We start from the raw sequence: 15,255 nt of genomic DNA on the forward strand, positions 1-15,255 counted from the left end.
CACCTAGCATAGCATGCCATGGCCAACCAATTAGTAATAAGGTTTATCTTAAATGAACCTATAATCATATGTTACCATACACTAGAATCTCTCTGTTACAAAATCCTAATTCGAGTTGGAGTCATGGTTTATGTCAAACCCCATTTGCTATGAATATTATGTTCTCTTTTGATACCAGTTCTTGATTAAAAAGATTTTCTCATCAGAAACTCTTTTCTGATTAAATCTATCTGTCCTGGCCAGGAACTTGAAACATCAAGAACAATTAAATGAACATAGGATTTTATCCCTACTTACTTAGGGTAACAGATTCCATCTTGATCAACACCTACCTCCATATATAACTAGTAGGAGCCAACACATGCCCATACACCCATACACAATACAAGTATGAAAGCAGTATCAAACTCAAACCACCTATATGCAAGATAACTGTGCTATCTTAGGTCTAAAGATTATATGCACTGATATGATTTATGACAATGCATTGATAAGAGTAAACTCCATGTGCTTGTCATAAATGTCACTAGTTCAACCTACTTATCATGTATAAGTGCCTATTATGTTTGTTATATAGCCTGAGACTCACCATTCTATCTTATTCACATCTCATATAAATAACTTGGGAACAAGCATGATTACAATCTTTCTGGATAATTCATATCCTTATTGTGAAGTATCATCGATTGTGAACCAATTTGTGATACTTTGTGCTAGAAATACTGTCACTCATATTCTTAACAACTTAAGAATAGAATTTCTAATAAAATATCAATGGACCTTTTCTATTACACATAAATATATTATGTAAATGAAAAAGTAAAAATACTTTTTATTTATAAAAACATGTACAAGATACATACTAAATGATATGCTTTAGGGCATACTACTAACATGCACCTCCATTACGAATGAACACATATCCAGAGGTAGACTTTCTATCATCGATATCTGATTGGAAATCAGAATCAGTATAACCATCCAATTGCAAGTCTCTACCTCCATAAATCAAGAATAAATCCTTAGTTCTTCTCAAGTACTTAAGGATATTCTTGACAGCTATCCAGTGTTCCAAACCTGGATTGGATTGATACTTGTTAGTCAAACTAACAGCATATTCGATATCCGGCCTAGTACATAACATTGCATACATCAAACTTCCAATAATCGAAGCATACGGAATCCTAGCCATTTTATCTCTTTGTTTAGGTGTTTTTGGAGGCATCTCTTTAGAAAGGTAGATACCATGTCTCACTGATAACAATCCTCTCTTGGAATCAAGCATGTTAAACCTCTTTAACACCTTTTCCAAGTATAAACTTTGGGATAAACTAATTATTCTTTTCGCTCTATCTCTATAGATGCGAATCCCAAGAATATAGGTTGCCTCCCCTAAGTCTTTCATAGAGAATGTATTTGACAACCATACCTTTACAGTTATCAACATACTTGTGTCATTACCCATTAACAGATTATCATCCACATATATGACAAGGAAAGTGATAGCACTGTCACTAAGCTTCTTATATACACATGGCTCATCCTCATTTTTGATAAAACCAAATGACTTAATGGCTTCATCAAAGTGGATGTTCGAACTCCTCGAAGCTTGCTTCAACCCATAAATGGATCGCTTTAGCTTGCATACTTTGGAACCATCTTGGGATTCAAAACCCCTAGGTTGTTCCATGAAAATGTTTTCTTCAATGTATCCATTGAGAAAAGCTGTTTTTGTAACACCCCTATGTTCGATAGTGCATTCTATTGTTCCGGTGACCAGTGTCTGTTCGGACAACTAGAATGCCTGGAACTACACTTAAATAATCGTAAAGAGATATAAAATAATGAAATACAATAGAGGAAATTACATGAAAAACAAAGAAAAAATAAGAGCAATGAAATGTAACTAAGTTAAACGAGCCAAAAACAGTAGCGATGGGTGACCGCACCGGGAAGTTGCGGCGTGGACTGTTGACTAGCTCTGGACCGCGGGGAACCCTGAGAAATATTTTTAAGACTTAAATAAACATTTATTGAGGTATAATTGACTTATAAAATGTCAAAGAAAAATTAATTAATTGGTACAAAGAAAAATGAGAAATCGAGAAACTAACAAAAATCGGTGTTATCGAAAAATCGGGAATACAAATCGAATAGGGGCATTTTGGTCAATTGACACCTCGAGTTGCCTTTTGACCTAAATGCCTATTAAAAATAAATGATATTAAACTTTGAAAATTTCATAAAAAAATTAAATTGTGATACATAATATAAATGATGAATGTTTGGTGCATAAAAATGTAAATTATGAATCTTGGATTAATTTAATACTTTAACCAAACTTAGTGCTCCACTAAGTGAAGTTAATGGACATTAAAATACAATAATTGTGGACAGAAACTTCATCTTCAACCTCTCACTTCAAACCATCTGAATTACTCTCCCAAGCTCTCATCCATGGCCGCCCACTTTCCAAGCTCAAATCTCCATGATCAAGCCATGCTTTCCACAACTTGTCTTCATTAAAGTTTATTCCCACCTTGCAAGCAAGAATTTGATAGTAATTTTAAGAGGAATGGGTGAAGTTTAGCCAAGCTCACAAGAGGTAAGTAACCATTTCTTCATCATTTCTTTGTTAAAGTTTGTGTGGGTATTGTGGTGAGTTGATTTATGAAGAAACTTTGAGGTTTTAATGAGTTATTGGAAGGTACTGTTTTCAGCAGCTATGAAATATCAATGTTAATGAATTATTTCTTCATGTAAATGGTGTTTTGAGGTATTGATTTAAGTGCTTAAATGTATAGGAGTTGATTTATCATGTATATAGTTTGAATTGTAAGTTTGAAAAGTTAAAATGGAAGCTTGATGTATATGTGTTACTTGGGCAGCCTCATGATGAAGATTGGAAGTGTTTAAATTCATGAAAAGTTTGTTGAATTATGGTACTAAAAGTGGCAGCATATTTATATGATATGGTAGTGAATATGTATGTAATTTGATGATGGAAGTTATATGTATTGGTTAGGAGTATTCTGTGGATATATTGTTTAGAATTGGATATTGTGAAATGGAAGTGTAAATGACGCATTGCCAATTGGTTATATTCTGCCCAAAGTTACTATAATGTAAACTAATGAATGGTTGTGGTATGATACAAATGCAGAATTTTGTTTGGGCATGAAGTTATAGCTAGTTGAATGCGTGATTGGTTTGATGCTTTAAAAATGAGTTAAGGGCAGTATGTGTTTTAGGCTATAAATGGAATTGTGTGACTCCAATTGGTATGAGGCCAATTGGAGGTGAAACTAGGCACAAAATGTGCCAACTTTCGTGTTGGAAGCCTACCTAAATTCTGTCCAAAAAGTGACATGAAAATTGACCAAATCCGGATTAGTGACTTTGCAAACCTGAAAATTGACCATTTGAACAGCAGTCAGTATTTTGGCCATAACTCACTCAAAACAGGTCCAAATGACCTAAAATTTATGTCGTTAGAAAGCTTAGACATAGGGCTACATCTTTTGTAGAGATAATAAAACCCAAAAATGACCATAAGCAAGTCAAAATGCTTGCACAAGTTCGGGTATAAAAACTGCCAGAATCGGAAATGACCTAAAAATGACATAAGTTTGCCATTTTAGTGCAATCTGTCCAGCAATAGTAAAATGACCATAACTTGATCTAGTAAACTCCAAATGACCTAAAATTTGTGGCAAAAGTTCACTAAGACATAGACTTACAAGTTTGTAATTCTGACCAGAACCCAAAAATCGAGGAAACTAGGTCATCTGGCTAGGTCAATACAGCATATTGGTAAATTTAAAGGACTATAAATTGCAATAAAATGCAATATACTTGAAAATGAAATTGGTAACATGTACCAACACTAAAGGACTATAAAATGTGAAATATTGGTAACATTAAAATTTATTCTCCTAGAGTGCATCAAAGGTCAACATTATAGGTTGACTAATGAAAGCAATAGTATTAAATAAATTTAATTATTGATCCTGATAGTTAGAAACAATTTAAATGAGTACTGAAACACTTTAAATTGTATGTTTCAGTTAGCAAAGACTCAGGAAAGAAGAAAGAACCACTGAGTAAAGGCCAAGAGACTATTCATCAGAGGTTTGTGCACAATAGTTATTTCTTTTGAATTTTCAATTGAAATAAATTATGACAATTTATATGTTATTGTTTAAATTGTGAAAAAATTGTTTGAATGGAATTTGATGGATACTTCTTGCTTGAAAAATATTGTAAATGGTTTGAAACCACAACTATCATGTATATTTGATTGAATTCCTCGCTAGCTTGTCTAGTGGGACGAATTGGCTTTGAATTCCGTCTCTGGCTAAAGTGTTGAGGTGTGTGCCAGTTGAGGATGAATAGGATGAGTACTCATATAATTGCTAGCTAGCTATGTTTTCCTCATTAGCCATTGGCTTTTGGAACGAATCGGACTTTGGAAACATGACTAAGCTGTGTGTGTGATTTATTGATATTCATTGAGACATTGTGAAATGGAGTTTAATTCTTTATGACATTCTCTGTCTTTTGAATTTAACTATGATTTTAAGTATCCACGGTTTATATGATTTATAGTTTATGGTTTTAAATTGCATTTTCTTAATGTTGTGCACCACTATGACATTGGCTCAGCGATAGCTTTTTCATTGCTGTCGCAGGTAGACAGACAGATAGAGCAGCATAGTAGGCTGCTTGTGCTACACTTTTGGGATTCTTCCGGGTATATTGAGTATACCACTTTTTTTGTAGTTTTTGTTGTAATGTATGTGATTGTATATATATATAGTGTACTTCATCTTAAGCAGTTGTAAACTAAAGTTATAAATTATTTTAGCTTGTAAAAATGTTGTAATATATTTTTTTTATCTCAGCTTTTGGAACTACTAGAAATTGATGTTGAATTGAGTTTGACAAATGTTGAGAAAATTGATTTGTGTTGAGCCATACTGGAGTTTAGGATTGAATAAATATATTGGAAGTGCTTTTTTATAGGTTTTTGAAGAACTGTTTTATTCAAAATACAAACGGCACTCTACCGAAATTTTTATAGAAATTACTGATACTCAGATTTGTTATTTGATTTCACCTCAGTTAAAAAAAAATTTAACACCTGTCAAAAGTGCTCACCACTGTAAAAAGAAATAAGAAAAGGTTTAAAATCTCTTGTAGTGTATTTAATGAGTTATCAGTAGGCAAAGTTTGGTAATTCATTAGGTATACTACGGGATCATGTTATGCCTTACGGAGGGGTAAGGTGTGACATGTTTTAGTGGTATTAGAGCTTGTTTTGAAATTCTATTTTGACCTGTAATTTGAATGTTCTTTCTTCATAGTACAACTGCTCAATGTCATGATTTGATACGTACAGTACATTACATTATAAATATGCACTTGAATTAGAAAGGATTGAGTCAGAAGCGGCCCCAGAGAAAAAGAAATCAAAGAAGACAGAAAAAGAGAAAGAGGAGAAGTCAGTAGATTAGAGTTCTAGTGGTCCTCCTGGAAAGAGAAAGAACTTTGGGGGACACAACAAGGGTGGTAAAAAGTCTGGTAGGGGAAGATTTTCGAGACAAAGACCTCCTCTATCTGGTCAGCAGACTTCCAGAAGTTCCTACCCTCCCCATCAATGTGAAACTTGTGGTAGAAATCATGGTGGGGTATGCTACAAGGCCATAGGAGCCTATTATAAGTGCGGGGATACAGGACACTTTGCCAAAGACTGCACTAATGCCCGTAGAGTTAGGCCACCTCCTACTACTGTAGAATGGTCAGTTTAGAATCCTGCCACCAGAGGTTCACAACCACCTAGCAGAGGTAGAGGCAGGGGTAGAGATAGTCCATCTGGTAGCCAAGGCACAGTGAATCAGTCAGAGCAAGGCAGTGCTTCAGTCAGAGTCTACGCAATAAGACAGAGAGAGGAGGCTGAGACATCTAATATTGTGGCTGGTACCTTCTCAACTTTTAATCAAGATGTGTTTGTCCTATTTGATCCGAGTTCTACCCACTCCTATGTGAGTGCTAGCGTCATTGATTGCATTGCTGTTCCGTGTACAAAAATGAACTTTGAGGTGCTAGTAACAAGTCTGCTAGGACAAGAGGTCAGGGTCAATAGAGTGTATAGGGATTGTCCTTTGGTGATCCAAGGACATACTTTTCTGTTTGATTTGATTGAAATGCCCTTCAGAGATTATGATATCATCTTGGGCATGGATTGGTTAGCTAGGCATCACGCCATGATTGACTGTAGATTAAAGACAGTCACTTTTGGTCTCTCTCAGTACATTGATGTGTAATATACGGGGAGAGGCAGCTATTGCCATCAAATATCATTTCGGCTACACTAGCCAGAAAAATGATCAGAAAGGGGTGTGAAGCATACTTGGCACATGTGGTAGACACCCAAGTGCGAAGCCCAGCATTGAGGGACATCCCTACAGTATATGACTTTCCAGATGTGTTTCCTAATGAATTGCCAGGATTACCTCCGGAAAGAGTAGTGCAGTTTGAGATTAATGTTATGCCTGGTGTGGATCCAATCTCCATAACACCATACAGAATGGCACTAGCAGAATTGAAAGAGTTGAAGGTACAGTTGCAAGAACTACTTGAAAAGGGCTTCATCCGCCCTAGTGTGTCACCTTAGGGAGTACCAGTATTGTTTGTTAAAAAGAAAGATGGCACTCTCCGCTTATGTATTGACTACCAGTAGTTGAATAAGGTGACAATAAAGAACAGATATCCATTGCCTCGCATTGATGATCTGTTTGATCAGTTGAAGGGTGTAGCTGTGTTCTCCAAAATTGATTTGCGATCTCGTTATTATCAGTTGAAAGTGCAAGAGCAGAGTATTCAAAAAACTGCTTTCTGAACTTGATATGGCCACTGTGAGTTTCTGGTAATGCCATTCGAGCTAACTAATACTCCAGCTACTTTTATAGATATGATGAACACTATCTTCAAACCATACCTCGACCAATTTGTAGTTGTGTTTATTGATGACATTTTGATATATTCGAGGAATGCAGAGGAACATGACAGACATCTGCGGATTGTACTACAGACCTTAAGGGAGAAATAGCTATATGCCAAATTGTCGAAATGTGAATTTTAGCTGAAAGAAATCTCTTTCTTGGGACATGTTGTGGTAGCTGAAGGGATCAAGGTAGATTTTAGCAAGGTAGAAGCTATCCTTAATTGGAAGCCACCCAGGAATATCACTGAAATTCGCAGTTTTCTAGGTTTAGCTGGATACTACTGCTGATTTGTGAAAGGGTTTTTTATGTTGGCTTCTCCACTGCAAGCTGCTTCGAAAAGATGTGAAATTTTAGTGGACAGATAAATGCCAGTAGAGTTTTGATGAGTTGAAAAGGTATTTAACTGAAGCTCCAGTCCTTACTTTACCTACCCCGGGTAAAGAATACACAGTTTATAATGATGCTTCTCACAATGGGTTAGGCTGTGTACTGATGCAAGATCGGAATGTTATTGCTTATGCATCATGCCAGCTGAAACCGCATGAGAGGAACTATCCGACACATGACTTGGAGCTAGCAGCTATTGTATTTGCTCTGAAGATCTAGAGACATTACTTATATGGGGAGAAGTGTTATATTTATATAGATCACAAGAGCTTGAAGTATTTGGGCACCCAGAAGGAATTGAATTTGAGACAGAGGCAAAGGTTAGAACTGATTAAAGATTATGATTGCTTAATAGACTATCAGCCAGATAAAGCAAATGTAGTGGCTGACACCTTAAGTCGCAAGACTATGGCAAGTCTCAGAGTTTCTCCTTTGTCCATGGTACATGAGTTGAAAGCACAACATGCCAGTTTGGAGATTGATGATGAGGGACAGACAGTAGTTGCATGGCATGTACAGCCAGTGTTGATTGATCAGATCAGAATGGCTGCTCAGAATGATAAGAAATATTAGAAGCTACTGAAAGAAGTTCAGCAGGGCAAGAAACTTGAACTCTTTGTGAGAGATGATGGTTTATTGCTACATTAGGGTAGAATGTGCATTCCTAATAATGTGGAATTGAGATAGATCATTATAAAGGAAGCACATGAGTTTCCTTGTAACACCCCTGTTTGCATAGCCTGGTAGATTTCACTGTTCTGGTGACTGGTGTTGGTCCAGACAATTAAGGGGATTAGAACCACACTTAAGACAACTAGAGAAGCTATAAACACAAATAATTAGTAATGTGCAATTAGTTAAGTATAAACAAGAAAAATAGAACAGAAGAAGTTAAACGAGCTGAGAGTCACAGCGATGGGTGACCTTCTCGGGAACGACTGCGAAGTCATTTTAAACTCAAATTTCGAACCGTAAAAAGTGATGTTGCGGTCCTTAGGACCCTTATGAACACAGTGGAAAAGAGAAAATCATGAAAAAGAACTGTTAAGCCAGTCAAATAATTAGGTCAAGGAGTCGGAAGAAATATTGGATTATTTGCAAACCGGGTTGAATCGGCGAGGGGCAATTTGGTTAATTGACCCCGAGAGCTGACTCCTGACCTAACTGTCAAATAAAATCGGAGAAAAGAAAATTTCGAAATCGAGAATTAAGTTAAAGAACTAATAGAAAAATAGAAAAAAAAGAGGAAAATCAAAAAAGTAAAAAGGTGATGACATCATGCATGACCTATTGCATGATGCCATAACTAAATTAATTAAATATTTATTAAATTAGATTTTGTGGTCTTCCATAAGCAAAATTGATAAAAGAAAACAAAAGAAAAAAAAAAGAAAAATCTCTTCTTCTTCTCCTTGGTGCCGCCCCACTCCCTCCTTCATTTCACCATTGCTAATCCTCCATTAAGCTTGCACTTGAGCTTTAATTCCTCCACTCAACCTTAATAAATCCCCTAAAAACTTCACTAGACCTTGCAATCTCAACTTAAGAACAAGAAAGAAAGAAGAAAGAAGGAGAACAATTGAAGATTTGGTGTTTAAGTTGAGGTTAGTATGTTAACTTGTCATTTTTTTCATTTTAAATGCATATGTGATGGTTGAAATGAGCTTAGAATTAATGAAAAGAAATGAAAATATGGGGGAAGGACCATTATTGAATTTTCGGCCAGCTTGAAGGGGGCCATGATTTGCATGAATTTAATGGGTTTGAATGAGTTATGGACCTCCCTTAGTTGAATGATTATAGTTGGGAACTTTGAAATTACTAATGGTAATTAAGTAGTGAGATTAGGGTTTGGAGGCCTAGGGTTTTGAGGGAAATTTTGGAGAAATGCATAAATGATGACTTTGACCTATTGTGAAATGAAAAATGGTCAATAATGACCAAAGGAGATGTGTGGGAATTGTTAGAATGGAAGTCAAATTCGTAGGGTAAATGGTCATGCTGCTGGCAGCATGACCAAGCCAACTTTGAAGGACCAAAATGGAAATTTTACAAGTCCAATTGATATGCCACCAATTGGGAATGAAAATAGACATAAAATGACACAATTTTCATCAAGGAACCATGCCCAAAAATTGACCAGAACCTAGTGAACCAATTGACCAAAGTTGGTTAAGAGCAGTCTGCCACTGCACAAACTGACCAAATGAACAGTATTTGTTCATTTGGTCATAACTCGAGCTAGGAAGGTCAAAATGATCTGAAATTTTACCAGTAATTAGATAAGATATAGATCTAAAACTTTCATGAAGAACACCAACTCAAATTATGCCATTAACCTAATCAAATTATTGAGCAAAGTTGAGTTACTGAACCTGCAAAACTGCAGAATTGCCATTTGAACAGTAAAGTTTCAATGGCTATAACTCTCTCTAGAAAACTCCGATTTAGGTGAATCTTGAACTGATGGAAACTTAAGACATAGTAGAACATTTCGTATGAAGGAAATTAGACCAAATTATGGACTTAACTTGATCAAATTATCGAACGAAGTTGGATCAAAAATCTGTCAGAGCCAAAATCTGCAGCATGAACAGTGCACGTGAACAGTAACTGTATTTTGGCTATAACTTGAGCTACAAAACTCCAATTGGGGTAATTCAAAAAGGACAATAAACTTAAGACAATGGGGACCATTTTCTATGAAGAAAGTTTTGCCAAATTCAACCAAAATAAAGTGACCAATGGAATAGTGCAACTTAGGACTCCAAAACTGAAATTTACCAAATTTTGCCTAAAAGACTTAGAATTTGAGAAAATGACCAAAACCAACAAGTTTAGTGACCAAAATGTGGTATGTGGGTGAAGTTGGAATTTTCATACCTATTAAGCCTTAGAAAGTCAGTAATTTGACTTTAATAGAGCAGTGAATAGTAACCCGAAACACAAAATTTTAAGAACGTCGAATTTAGCACGTTAGAGCTAGGTAAAAGTGAAGTTAAATTTATTATTGGATTTATGCTAAGTTATGGTGCTGAAACACTGTGAAATTGTGTGTTTCAGTGGAAAAGAATACCGGGACAGAATTCGAAGAGTCGAGTCAAGGCCAACAGACCACTCGTTTGAGGTTTGTGCACAACGTATACTTTTTATAATCATCTTTTGCATACTGTTTTGAATAATACGAAATATTGGATGATGGCATTTTTATGATATTTGACTTAAATTGTTGAAAGTTATTATGCATATTGAAATGACAATGTTTAGCAAAATGTAAAATAAGTTTTGAAACCACAGTGTCATGACCATATATTTGAACACCTCACTAGCGCAACTAGTGGGGGTAATTAGTTTTGAATTTTGATTCCTTCTCTGGAAAAGTGTTGAGGTGTGCCAGTAGAAGAGGATGTGAATGAATATCCATATATTTGAGCTAGCTAGCCTTGTGATGTGATTTCTCTTTAGCCTCTGGCTATTGAGATTCTATTTGTTTCGAATGGCAAAATCTAACTGTGGGTTTTATGAAATGTGTTTTGATACTTCGAAATGAACTTGGTTTGCATTAAAATTTCATAATTCATGTTTTGTGTTTAATGCTCATGTTTAGTCAAATTTTTGAATAAATGTGATTATATTCTGCATAAATATTATTTTAGTATATTGTGCACCACTGAGTCCTAGTACTGTGGCAGCTTCTATTATCGCATGAATCTGAGAGACTAAAGGAGCGTGGAAATTTCTTGAGGTGTGAAGAGTTATCAGCTTAAAGTCATTGGGTATAATTTATACCCTAATTGTAAATATTTCTTTTCATGTATGTATTGCATATAAATGTATGGACGTGCAAATGGGTCTTGAGCAGCTTGTACAAAAATTTGTATGAAGTTTGTAATAAAGTTTAGTTTGTATTTCTTTTGATGTAAATTTTATAAGAATGTATATAAATTGTTTTGTCTCTAATGAAATATGAGTACAACTATTTTATTTAATTTAAATGAAATATATTGCTAGTATGCTGAGGATTATTGTATTTTGAACTTGAGAAATTTATTGAAATGATTGTGAAATTGATTGAGTTTGATTGTGAAATCGAAGTAGTGGTTGAGAAAAATTTTTAGAAGTGCTTTTTACAGGTATTTGAAGAACTAGTTTCTCAAAATACAGACAGAACTCTGTCAAAATTTTTATAAAATTTGCGGAAAACTAAAATGGACCAAAAATATTAACCAGATTTACTTTTAATCATATGTTTTAAATACCTATTAGAAAATGCTCACCACTTGTCAAAAGTAAGAAAATTGTTTAAAATCCCTTGTAGGATACTTAATGAGTTATCGGTAGGTGAAGTTCGGTAGTTCATTAGGTATTCTACGGGATCATGTTATGCCTTACAGAGGGGTAAGGTGTGACATGTTTTAGTGGTATCAGAGCAAAGTTTTGAAGTATATTTTAAATTGTGAATTTGTGTCTTTTCTTTGTTAAGTACAACTGCTCAATGTCCATAATTGTTACATACAGTGCATTACATCATGAATATGAACTAACGGAGGGAAATCTCCTTGTGTTACTTGTTCAGGAGATACCCTAACTTCAGCCTGAAATGGAAGAAGGGGATTGCTCAGTTGAGCAGTCTGTTGAAGCTGAGGCATAAGGGGAAGCCCCAGCTTTACTGAATGTTAGTGGGTCAGTAGCACCAACCCCGCAAATGCTGTAGTTTCCTCCATAGTTTGCACAGCAGATGGCGGCAATGTTTCAACAAATGGCTGGGGGGATGCCTGTTCAAGCTCCACCCCAACCACCTGTGGCACAACCACTGCCTCCAGCCAGACAGTATGATAAATTACTAAAGTATGGGGCTGCAGAATTTAAGGGTACAGTGGACCCTTTAGAGGCAGAGCAATGGCTTGAAAAAATGGACAGAGTGTTTAAGAAATTGCACTGCCCAGATGAGCTGAAGTTTGAATATTCTGTGTCGCTACTGCAAGGGGATGCGTATGATTGGTGGAAGACCATCCCCCACAGCTTGGCTGAACCACCAGTGCTGACCTAGGATGACTTCATCAGAGAGTTCAAACAGAAATACATCCCAGATGCATATGTTGATCAGAAGTTGCAAGAATTTTTGAGTTTGAAACAAGAAAATCGATCAGTAGCAGAGTATGAGAGGGAGTTCTCTCGCTTGAGCCACTATGCGGGGAGTCTCCTTACTACCAGCAAGGCAAGGTGCAAGAGATTTGAGACGGGTTTGAAGCCCAGCATAAGGATGCAAGTTGTGGGATTTCGACACAGAAACTTTTCAGAGCTTATGTCTCAAGCACTTGAACTGGAGAGAATTGAATCAGAAGCAACTCCAGTGAAAGAAAAATCAGAAAAAGCTGAGAAATCAGGAAAAGACAAGGGAGAAAAATCAGTTGAACAGAGTTCTGGTGCTACCTTTGGAAAGAAAAAGAAGTTTAGTGGACCCAGCAGGGGTCGAGGTGGAAGATTTGGTAGGGGTAGATTTTCTAGACAGAGACCCCCTAGGTCTGGTCAGCAGTCGAGCAGGGGTTCACATTCTGCCCGCCCCTGTGAGACTTGTGGCAAGATTCATGGGGAGGAGTGTTATTAGGCCACTGGAGCCTGCTTTAACTGTGGAGGCAAGGGCCATATAGCTAAAGACTGTACTAGTGCTCCGAGATATGGTCCAGCTCCTACTACTGCCGAGGGATCTATTCAGAGTCCTGTTCCCAGAGGTTCACAGTCATTTGGCAGAGGAAGAGGCAGAGGTAGAGGCACTACTTCAGGCAGTCAGGGCACGGTTGGTCAATCAGTACAAGGAAGTGCTTCAGCCAGAGTCTACACAATGAGACATCGAGAAGAGGCTGAGACTTCCGATGTGGTAGCTGGTACATTCTCTATCTCTGATCAAGATGTATTTGTGTTGTTTGATCCGGGTTCAACCCATTCATATGTTAGTGCTAGCATAGTCAGTTCACTTGCTGTTCCATGTGTGCAAATGGATTTTGAAGTGCTAGTAACTAGTCCATTAGGACAAGAGGTCTGGGTCAACAGAATTTATAGTGACTGTCCTTTGGTGATCCAAGGACATGTTTTCCTGTCAGACTTGATTGAAATGCCCTTTAGAGAGTATGATATTATCTTGGGCATGGATTGGTTAGCCAGGCATCACGCCATGATTGACTGTAGACTGAAGACAGTCACTTTTGGTCTCCCTTTGTACGGTGATGTGGTAATACACGGGGAGAGGCATTTACTGCCATCAAACATCATTTCGACTGCACTAGCCAGAAGGATGATCAGAAAGGGGTGTGAAGCATACTTGGCACATGTGATAGACACCCAAGTGGGGAGTGCAGCACTGAGGGACATCCCTACGGTATGTGACTTTCCGGATGTGTTTCCTGATGAATTGCCAAGATTACCTCCAGAAAGAGAGGTGCAGTTTGAGATTAATGTTATGCCTGGTGTGGACCCAATCTCTATAACGCCATATAGAATGGCACCTGCAGAATTGAAAGAGTTGAAAGTGTAGTTGCAAGAATTGCTTGACAAGGGCTTTATCCGCCCTAGTGTGTCACCTTGGGGAGCGCCAGTGTTATTTGTAAAGAAGAAAGATGGCACTCTCTGCTTGTGTATTGATTATCGGCAGTTGAATAAGGTGACAATAAAGAATAGATATCCATTGCCCCGCATTGATGACTTGTTTGATCAGTTAAAGTGCGGTGTGTTCTCCAAAATTGACCTGAGATCAGGTTATTATCAGCTGAAAGTACAAGAGCAGAGTATTCCTAAAACTGCCTTTAGAACCCGCTATGGCCATTATGAGTTTTTGGTTATGCCATTCGGGTTAACTAATGCTCTGGCTGCTTTTATGGATCTGATGAACACTATCTTCAGACCATACCTCGACCAGTTTGTTGTGGTATTCATAGATGATATATTGGTCTATTCGAGGAATGCAGAAGAGCATGATAGACATCTGCGGATTGTACTACAGACTTTGAGAGGGAAACAGCTATATGCCAAATTGTCGAAATGTGAATTTTGGCTGAAGGAAATATCTTTCTTGGGGCATGTAGTATCAGAAGAGGGCATTAAGGTAGATCCAAGTAAGATTGAAGCTGTCCTTAATTGGAGGCCACCCAGAAATGTCACAGAAATTCGCAGTTTTCTGGGTTTAGCTGGATACTACCGTAGATTTGTGAAGGGATTCTCCATGTTGGCATCTCCATTGACCAAGCTGCTTAGAAAAGATGTGAAATTTCAGTGGACGGATAAATGCCAGCAGAGTTTTGATGAATTGAAGAGATGTTTGACTGAAGCTCTAGTCCTGACTTTACCTACCCCAGGTAAAGAATACACAGTTTATAGTGATGCTTCTCACAATGGGTTAGGCTGTGTATTGATGCAAGATCAAAATGTCATTGCCTATGCATCACGCCAGCTGAAACCGCATGAGAGGAATTATCCGACACATGATTTGGAGCTTGCAGCTATTGTGTTTGCTCTTAAGATCTGGAGACACTATTTGTATGGGGAAAAGTGTTACATCTACACAGATCATAAGAGTTTAAAGTATTTGGGCACCCAGAAGGAGCTGAATTTGAGACAGAGGAGATGGTTAGAGTTGATAAAAGACTATGATTGTCTAATAGACTATCAGCCAGGGAAAGCTAATGTTGTGGCTGATGCCTTAAGTCGCAAGACTATGGCAAGTCTACGGGTTACTCCTTTGTCTTTGGTACATGAGTTGAGATCATTGCATGCCAGCTTAGAGATTAATGATGATGGGCAGACAGCAGTTGCATGGCATGTCTGACCGGTGTTGATTGATCGATTAGAATGGCTGCTCGTAATGATC

The sequence above is a fragment of the Hevea brasiliensis genome, chromosome 6 (genome assembly GCF_030052815.1).
Source record: "Hevea brasiliensis isolate MT/VB/25A 57/8 chromosome 6, ASM3005281v1, whole genome shotgun sequence".
Classification (NCBI taxonomy): domain Eukaryota; kingdom Viridiplantae; phylum Streptophyta; class Magnoliopsida; order Malpighiales; family Euphorbiaceae; genus Hevea; species Hevea brasiliensis.